The following is a 10,442-nucleotide window of genomic DNA, read 5'->3' on the forward strand; positions in this document are numbered from 1 at the left end:
ATCAGTCTAAAGAAGCAGTTTGGAAATATGAGGATGAGATAAGAACTAAGTATCACGAGCCTTTAAGGACTTGAACTTTCGAGGGCGAAAGTTTCTTAAGTAGGGAAGAATGTAACATCCCGAATTTCAGGAAAATTTAAGTTAATTATCTAAAATTATTGAGTTTAAATTTTCCTTTCATTTAGAAAATTGGGGTTAAATTGAAATAATTAAAAAACTTTTATTGGTTAAATTAAATTTAATTGATTAGATATTTGAATTGATTATCTTGAAAATATTGAATTTTGCTTCCATTTGATTTTGAATTTTAGGGTCAACTTAAAAAAATAATAATAAATAAATAAATAAAAGAGATAATTAATTTTATATGGTTTTAAATTGATTTAAATATTTGGAAGGATTTAATTTGTATCAAATTGATGGATCTTGTGCCCTTTAATTTTGGTTTTTGAAGCCTAAATTAAGATAATTTGAAAAGTTAATTGATTTCTAAATTTAAAAGAGTCTTTGGAAATTTGGGAGATATTGTGATAAAATATTTTATTTATCTTTTCAAAATTTGAAAAAAATAAAAGAATTGAGATTTTTCGAAATTAAATGAGAGTGAAAAAGGTCAAAAATTGGGGGAGAAAGCAATTCGGTTTTTCTTCCACAAAATTGTCTATTCCAGAATTTGAACCGTTGGATCGTTCCCAAATTTGGTCAGCCAGTTCGAGACATATAGAGTTTCATTTTGAACGGTTGATTGTTGTTTAAAGCTCTAGTTTATTCATAATAGCTACTGAATAAAATCTGTAAACTAGAAATTCTCCTTCTCTCCCACTCTCGCAAACCCTCCTCATGCAAGACCCTCACTACCAGCCGCTAGCCTAAACAATTTATGTCGTCTGATAGCAACACACGCTGCCTATCTATGGCAGCCACAAGTTGACGCGCTGTCGGCCGCTATTGCCCTAATCTTTGCCAGAATTTTGAGGAAAACCTTGGGTAAGACTTATTTTTCCTTATAATTTGGGGGATAAAGTTCATCATTTTGATTTTGGGTTAAATTAGTAACCTCTCTTTGGTTTGAAACTTAGTTTCAAGGTATGAAAGTTTTGAGGCATTGACCATCAAGCTAGATACCATTTTGTTTTGTAGAAAATTGGTGAAGATCGGTAAGTTTTGTAAGTTGTTGGATGGTTATTCTTTTGGATTAAGAGTAATAGTGGAAAAATTAAGTTATTGATTTTGGATTTAATTCATGATTAGATTGGCTAATTAAATCGAGTATTGAAATTTGTCTTGGATCAAGCCACAACTTTAGGTTGATTCAAGTATGCTAAAGAAGTTCTAAGGAGATTTTGTTTTGTGTTTTTACCAAGTTAAGGTAAGTAATCTTAGTATTGGAACTGCTCTAATGTCCGACAATGATAATTATGATTTATTGAGGATTATTAGTTAGCATGATATTTATGTCTGCCTTCATTGACTGAGGTTTGAAATGACTAGAGTCAAGAATTGACAAATATGATTTACTGAGGATATATTAATAGTTTGATGTTTATGTATGCCTTGCTAATATGAGAGTTTAAAAGGGCTAGTTGTGCATAGAGATGTTTGAATACTAGTATGATTTAAGTATATTATTTTTATTGGAGATCCTGTTGAATCTGAGGAGGATGAGATGCATACATATGTTGTAAAGCTATGATGAAGAAATTTATATGTATATTGTAGAATCATATTGATGAGATGTATATGTATGTTATAGAACCATGTCGAGATTGTGATAGTGGTTTTACTGATTAGTTAGAATGTCCACCAGTTTGTGTTTCCTTCGGGATTCACCAGATATTGTGTTTCCTTCGGGATTCACCAGTTTGTGTTTCCTTTAGGATTCACCAGTTTGTGTTTCCTTCGGGATTCACCAAATTGTATTTCCTTCGGAATTCACTAGAGGTAGTGGGCATATTTAGCTACAGTAGGATAGAACTCAGTTTTTCATGTATATATGTGTCCCATGAGGACTAGGATGGTTTTAGATGCTTAAACTGATCCCAGTAGTAGGATTACTTACTGAATATTTTGTACTCATTCTTTCTCATGTTGTTTTCTTTCTCATGTTGTTGTTTCAGGTAAGGGTAGAGATGCACTTTCAGGTAAGGGTAGAGATGCACCGGCGATGGACAAGCAGAATTCTTGATCAAGCTACTGGGACTAGTTTTATGCTTTCGCTCATGAAATTTAGATTTTTTTTCATGTTTTTCTTAACTTTCAGTTTTGATGTTTGAAACTTACTATTAAGAATCGTTTTCAGACTTATTTATTATCATTTATGATTTATGGATACCCTATTGTTGTTTTTAATATTTGAATTTAATGAAAGCCTTTTGCACTTACCTTATTTATTTAGCATTTATTTCACCATAAAAGAGTGTCGTTTTAAGTTCCATGTATGCATGTATTTAGTAACGGCCTAACTTAAGTCTTAGGGGGTCGGGTCGTTACACCCCCGCTCGCATGTCTCCACATAAATGGTCAGGATCAGACCATTTGTAACACTTTACAACACTTGTAAATATCTACAAAATACCTCCTTTATCCTTATACTACAGACCAATTAAGTTATTATTTAAGGCATGATCCATTTGTATGTCTCACATACATGCTTAAGTTTACATGAAGTAACCACGGATCTTAGTTTATTGGATATGAGTAAATGCAAATAAAATAACATTTATTTTATTAATAACAATGTGTACAAAAAGTTTACAAACTACGAGACCACCAGGAGAATTAGGACACCAATTCCAACATTTATTACAATAAAACTTAGCTTCTTTGGCAAGTGTTAATAATGTATTGATTGAGCCTGATAATACCATTGAATTGGAAGAGGATGTACAGAAGATAGTTCATTTTTTTTTCTTCTTGCACTCTGAAACCTCTTTTGCAATCAAACCAATCTGAATTAGTTATTTCAGCCATGGGATGAGCACCTATGAAAAAGATATATACTTCTGATTCATTGATTTAATATATATATTAACTTTGTTGTTTATGTTTCATTCATAACTTTTTCTTTCTTTCTTCCAATAGCAGTGCACATTATCATTATTATTTATGAAACATAGCAGGGCACATCAATAATTCTCATTAAATTCAAGAGTGACAGTTATTTGATACACGATCAGATTCAATGTTAGTAATTCAAAACCAAAATTCTTGATTGCTTGAATTTATTCGTTTCTTTGCGGGATTATGGTTTCTAGAGATTTGTTTTGAATAAATTTTCATGGAGAGATTGTGAATTTCTGAAGACTTAGGGATCAATCTTTGGGCATCTGAACTAATATGTCGGTTAAACTTACAAATTTTAGATAAACTAAGGTTTTGTTAATATATTAAATTTTAGTTCAACCTTTACAAATTTAATATATTCTTCAAAAATCAAGGTTTAGTAATTGGCTTAGTGTGTTTGATCATGAACTGATAGCACAATTATAATCTTAATCCTTGCTCTTCCTTACTTGTTAGTAGCATTGAGAAGGTAGTCACTAGGTTTGCTAAATATACTCCTATGGAAAGGACAAAAAGGTAGGATCAAAAGTGTAACGACCCCAGTTTCCTACAATATTCTAGGACGCTACTTCACTCAATCGTACAATGTCTTTTAAATCATCAAATTAAAGAGCCAAAAATTTTATTTAATAATGCTCAAACGAGCAAGGATAGGAAAACATAAGTAAATAATGGTAAATAAACTAAAGCAAAAATAAAATAAAATAATTTACCGGTCGGGGTACCCCTAATTTCTACTAAAACAAATGTTAAAAATTAAATAGTCAAATAATAAAATTAATATATTTTGCATAATAATGAAAGACGCCTAACTCCTAAACTAGAATTTCAAACATAATACTATATGTGGAAGCAGTGAAACGTCCTAATGGTCCACTACTCAATAAAAATATACTCAAAGGTCATAGCATAATTACTCTTAGGGAGAAAAAAGGGTGAGTATAAAAATATACTCAATAAGTGGTCCACTACTGGGCTCACTCAGTGATTTAGTTTATCCATTGGACCAAAAATATACGACGACATCATAAACATAGGCATAGGCATAAGGGGCGAACCCAAGGCATAGTGACTCAAAGGTCACAACATAATTACAAGTGGTGATCCCAAAAAGAAATGTACTTAAACATAGGGTGTGGCCCAAAGGCTCACACATGCGATGCGCATGGCCCAATGGTATACTAACAGTCACAAAATCTCATATGGGCATAAGCTTACAAACATCAGTAAATATTTAAACATAAACATATAATCAAGGTCATGACTCAACATTAAATTTTAACTCCATTCCCCATATTTCCATCAATTGTTTCAGCCTACTTATAATTCATACATCAAGCCTTAGCATATTATATAACTCATACATCAAGCCTTAGCTTATTATATAACTCATACATCAAGCCTTAGCTTATTATATAACTCATACATCAGTACTCACTTCAGGCCTTAATACATTATATCCATGCTTCAACCTTATCAGAGTCCTTCAATCCTTACATCCAGATCCATCACAACAAGAATAATTCAAATTCAACTTATCGAATTCAGCACAACACCCATAGCAGATTTCATATATGAAATAAAATATTTCACAGCAGGCCTAACAACGGCAAGCTAAAAGGGCAACAAAAAAAAATATAATTCAAAGTAGTTAATACCACCTTACACTCAATGATAATTCGCATATACTGTCCCAAAACAAAACCTAGCTCGCTTTGAGAATGTCCCATATCACCAAACACACTTCACTTGAAAACCAATAAACAAAATTAGCGCCCAAGAGATCCCCAAATGGAACAATGGGCTGTCACAAGAAAACACTTACCTCTCAAAAGACCGATTCGGCCGGACTGCTGCAGAAGAAATCAACCACAACAACCAACCGACATTCCGAGAGTTGCACCAAAAACGAACGAGGATGCTCTGAACCGGCGCATTGGGCTTCGACTATTGACGTGCGGCGGACGAAAAGCGACACGGAAGAGGCTCGCGCGGGCTGGGCTCGCGTGAAACAAAAGCAGGATCGGCGCGGAATCCGGAGCTGACGGCGCGACTGAGGCTTGCGGCGCGGCTTGCGGTCGAGTCGAATCGGCGGCGGATCGGAAGAGAAGACGACCCGGCGAAGTGAACTGTGAGCGGAGGGGGGGTGGGGGGGCGGCGGCGGCTATGGAGGAAAGAAAGAAAGAAAGAAAAGAAAGGAAAAAAGAAAAACCCTTTTTAATTTTTTTTTTTGTTCTTTTTGCACGCATCCCAAAGCCACTTAAAACCCTACATCTCTTCTAAAAATAACCAATATTTCCTCCTTTTTCATTTTTTTTTTGTTTTTACTGAATAACTTTAGGAGATTACACTCTTCCCCTTTTAATAAACTTTCATCATCGAAAGTTCTAATCTTGGAAGAGCACTGGATGCAGTGCCCTCATCTCGTCCTCTCGCTCCCAAGTAGCTTCCTCAAACTGATTATTCTGCCACAGGACCTTCACCAGTGGCACTTCCTTGCTGCGCAAAACTTTCACCTCCCTGGCCACAACTTGCACGGGCTTTCCTCGTAACTCAAGTTCTCATTCAGTTGCAAGGGCTCAAAGTCCACCATATACGATGGGTCCGTTAAATACTTCCTCAACATGGAGACATGAAATATATTATGGACCGCGGAGAGGGACGGTGGCAAGGCCAAACGGTAAGCCACATAACCGACCCGCTCCAAAATCTCGAATGGCCTTACGAAACACGAACTTAGCTTACCCTTCTTCTCGAACTTCAGGACACTCTTCATAAGCGCCACTTTCAGGAACACCTTGTCACCTGCTTCGAACTCCAAATCTTTTCGCCTGACATTCGCGTAACTTTTCTGTCTACTTTGTGTTGTTAGCATTCTAGCCCTGATTTTCTGCATGGCTTCATTCGTCAACTCCACTAACTCAGTCCCCACCAGTTTCCTCTTCCCAACCTCACTCCAACAAACGGGAGACCTACAACCTCTGCCATAAAGAGCTCCAAACGGCGACATACCAATGGTAGCCTGATAGCTATTATTGTAAGCATTCCAACGCACAAGCGCGCAACATGTCCTCCAATGTCTGATTTAAACGTTCTGTTTGCCCATCAATTTGGGGGTGAAACGTTGTACTAAAGTTCAACCGCGACCCTAAAGCTGCCTGGAGGCTCTTCCAAAAACTGGAGGTGAAACGAGGGTCCCTGTCGGACACAATTGACGCTGGCACACCATGCAACCTTACTATCTCCTTCATGTACAACTGAGCCCACTTACTCACCACGTACGCGGGCTTTCCTGGAATAAAATGTGCCACTTTGGTAAGTCTATCTATCACCACCCAAATCACCGAGAAACCCTTCGTTGTCCTGGGTAATCCCATAATAAAATCCATAGCCACACTCTCACATTTCCACTCTGGCACATCCAAAGGTTGTAGCAAGTCTGCTACCTTCTGCCTTGGGGCCTTCACCTACTGACAAACTAAACATCTACTGACATAATCAGTTATCTCCCTTTTCATATTGGGCCACCAGTAATATCGTTTCACATCTTGGTACATTTTGGTACTACTTGGGTGCATCGAGAATGGAAAGTTATGAGCTTCCGCCAGCAAATCCCCTTTTAAGCCATCATCTGCTGGGATGCACAACCATCCCTGATACAAAAGACCCTTGTCCACTAACATAGAAAATTCACTTGCCTGACCTGACCCTACCTGACAACACTTTTGAACCAAGTCATGATCACCCTGCTGAGCATCAATAATTCGCTGCCTCAAGGTTGGTTGCACTATCAACTGGGCTAGCTGCGAAATGACTTCCCCCACTACAATCTCTGCTCGTTCCAGGTCTCTATACAGCTGAACCTACTTAGTGATCAAGGCGGCCGAATGAGTTACCTTTCGATTGAGGGCATCGGCTACCACATTCGCCTTACCTGGGTGGTAGAGGATCTAGTAGTCATAATCCTTTACCAACTCGAGCCATCTGCACTGCCTCATGTTTAATTCCTTCTGGTTTCAAACTCTTGGGGTCGGTGAACACTTGGATCTTTTCCCCATACAAGTAGTGTCTCCAGATCTTCAAGGCAAACACTATTGCTGCCAACTCCAAGTTGTGGGTAGGATAGTTGCGCTCATGGTTCTTCAACCTGCGGGAGGCATAGGCGACCACCCTACCATGTTGCATAAGCATACAACCCAAACCTTTCTTGGAAGCATCACTATAAATCACGAAGTTTCTGAAGTTGTCTGGTACAGTGAGAACCGAGGCTGAAACCAACCTCTGCTTGAGGTCCTGAAAACTGTCCTTACACGCTTTGCTCCAAAAAAAATGAAGCTCCCTTCCTAGTCAGCTGGGTCAACGGCATGGCCATACTGAAGAAATTCTCTACAAACCTACGATAGTATCCAACCAAACCCAGGAAACTATGCACCTAACTGACCGTCGTAGGGCGAGGCCAATTGGTAACGACCTCAATCTTAGCTGGATCCACTGAAACCCCGTCTTTCAACACCATGTGCCTAAGGAAGAACACCTTCCGTAACTAAAACTCGCACTTGGAAAACTTTGCATACAGCTTGTTTTCCCGTAGTGTTCCTAGGACCTTCCTAAGATGTTCCTCATGCTCCGCCTCTGTCTTTGAGTATACCAAAATGTCATCAATAAAAACGATTACAAAGGTGTCTAGGAAGTCCTTGAACATCCGGTTCATCAAATCCATGAATACCGCTGGAGCATTGGTCAAACCAAAAGACATTACAATGAACTCGTAATGCCCATATCTGAATCGGAAAGCAGTCTTCGAAATATCACTGTCCCTGATCCTCAGCTGATGGCAACCTGACCATAGTCAATCTTGGAGAATACGGTAGCACCATGTAACTGGTCAAACAGGTCATCGATTCTAGGAAGGAGGTACTTATTCTTAATGGTCACCTTATTCAACTCCCTGTAATCTATGCATTAACGTAATGACCCATCATTTTTCTTCACAAACAATACTGGTGCATCCCACGGGGAAACATTGGGTCGTATAAATCCTTTATCAAGGAGTTCCTACAATTACACCTTTAATTCTTTCAACTCTGGCGGAGGCAGTCTTGAGAGTTCTTCCGGGAATATATCAGGATAATCTCTCACAACTAGTTCAGAGGTTAGAGCAACCTCGGTTTCCCTTGTGTCAACTACACTAACCAATATACTCCAGACACCTTGGCTAAACAATCTCTTGGCCTTAACTGCTGAAATCACCTTAGGCAAAACTATTGTCCCGGCCCCTTTGAACTTAAAGCTAGCTTCTCTAGGAGGGTAAAAATTCACCTCCTTACGAGAAAAATCTATACTAGCATGGTTGGCAGCCAACTAATCCATGCCCAGAATTACATCAAAATTGCGCATGTCTAATACTATCAGGGTCACATCGAGGGTGCGGTTTGCTATCTCTAACTAACATTCTTTTATCTTTTCACTGGCTATCATAATTTCTCCCGACGGTGTAGACATTGACAACACATAGCCCAAAGGCTCCAAAACTAACATGGCATGCTTCACAAACAAAGACGAAATGAAAGAGTGGGACGAGCCTGAGTCAAACAATGTTAAGGCATAGTGTCCCAAGATTGGAAGTGTACCTGTCACCACTGTTCCCGAGTGCTCAACCTCTCGACGACTTGTGGCATAGACTCGACCCTACTGCTGGTGACCCCCCACACTTCCAGAACCACTACTAGGGCATTGGTCTGCCGTATGCCCTACCTATTTACATCTAAAACATGTCCCGGTGTCTATCAGACAGCGTCCCCAATGACGTTTTCCACAAGAATTACACACCGGCCATTCCCTCCAAACTTTTCTTGAAGTCGTAGCCTGTCGCTGAGCATTCCCTACTGGCATGCTTGTACTCTGGACCTTCTGCGGAGGTCCCAGAGCTTTCTGCTCAACCTTCCTCCTGTCTCTTATACACATCTAGATGTGTATAAGAGACAGCCCTAACGACCTGCTTGTACTCTGGACCTTCTGCGGAGGTCCCGGAGCTTTCTGCTCAACCTTCCTCTTCTGGTCGGGGGCCGGTTCTTCTATCAAGGACTTTAGGAACTCTACCTCTGAAGGACAACCCACGCATGTTGCCGCTCGGAAGACTGCGGCATAGGTGGGAGGCTCCAGGGCTTGCACGATGTCTCGCACCCCGTCTCGGAGTCCTTATACAAACCTCTCAACCCTTTTTGCTTCGGTAGACACCAGGTCAGGGGCAAAAATGGACAATTTATCAAACTCCTCTTCATACTCTTCCACTGTCACGGTTCCTTGCTACAAGTTCATGAACTTAGCCTGCTTGTTGTACCTCACATGAGCAGAGAAGCACTTCTCATAAAACCGCTCCTTGAACTGACCCCACGTGGCTTGGCTTCCACCGGCTTCTATTATTCTCTCAGCCGAACGCCACCAGCGCTTGGCATTGTTGATGAGAACGAAAGCAACACACTGCAGCTTTTGCTCCTCTGGACACTGCATGTACTGAAAGATCCCCTCAACAGTGCACAACCACAATTCTGCATTTGTGGGGTCTTTTAAGGATCCGTTAAACATCGGGGGATCGTATTTCTTGAAATCCCGCAGGTATCCAGCTTCCAACGAAGGGCCTGCCATGGTCCGACTCGTGGCCTTATCCTGATTCTGAACTGGTGGTGTCAGGTCTGACGAGGATGGTGCCTGCTGTGACTGTATGTGCTGGGTGATCTTCTCGGCCACCATGCCCCTTAACTGTCCCACCACGGCCTGTGTGACAACGTTCCCAATTGGTGCAGCCGTAGCCGTATATTCTACTGGGATTTCTGAGGATGACGACCCTGGTGGGGGTACAGTCGAAGTTCGAGGCCCACTCCTTAGTCTAACCTTCTGCCAGGTTGACCCAGAGGGGTCGCGAGGTGGCGGGTCCCGCACCTCTCGGCTCTGCACCTTGGGTTCTTGCAAGTCGGGGTCCCGCTCCTCAACTACTTTCCTGCCACACTAGCAGGGTAAACCATCAAACGACAGCACACAAGTAGGATTCCATGTATATATAATTCCCTAAAGGTTTTAAAACGACATACCTGGGGATGACGTAAGATCCATTTGTGGTCATAAGGAACAGATTAGACCCACGATGTAAGTCAATCTATAGAACCTAAAACTTAGGCTCTGATACCAATTGTAACGACCCCAATTTCCTACAATATTCTAGGATGCTACTTCATGCATGCATAAACTCAATCGTATAATGTCTTTTAAATCATCAAATTAAAGAGCCAAAAATTTTATTTAATAATGCTCAAACGAGCAAGGATGGGAAAACATAAGTAAATAATGGTAAATAAACTAAAGCAAAAATAAAATAAAATAAT

The 10,442-nt window shown here is 40.0% G+C and overlaps 1 pseudogene; it reads right to left on the minus strand.

Moving 5' to 3' along the window:
* Positions 1 to 7,606: 7,606 nt before the first annotated feature.
* On the minus strand, positions 7,607 to 9,027 carry LOC120084901 (annotated as a pseudogene).
* Positions 9,028 to 10,442: the final 1,415 nt, after the last annotated feature.

Source organism: Benincasa hispida, chromosome 9, assembly GCF_009727055.1.
Source record: "Benincasa hispida cultivar B227 chromosome 9, ASM972705v1, whole genome shotgun sequence".
Taxonomy (NCBI): domain Eukaryota; kingdom Viridiplantae; phylum Streptophyta; class Magnoliopsida; order Cucurbitales; family Cucurbitaceae; genus Benincasa; species Benincasa hispida.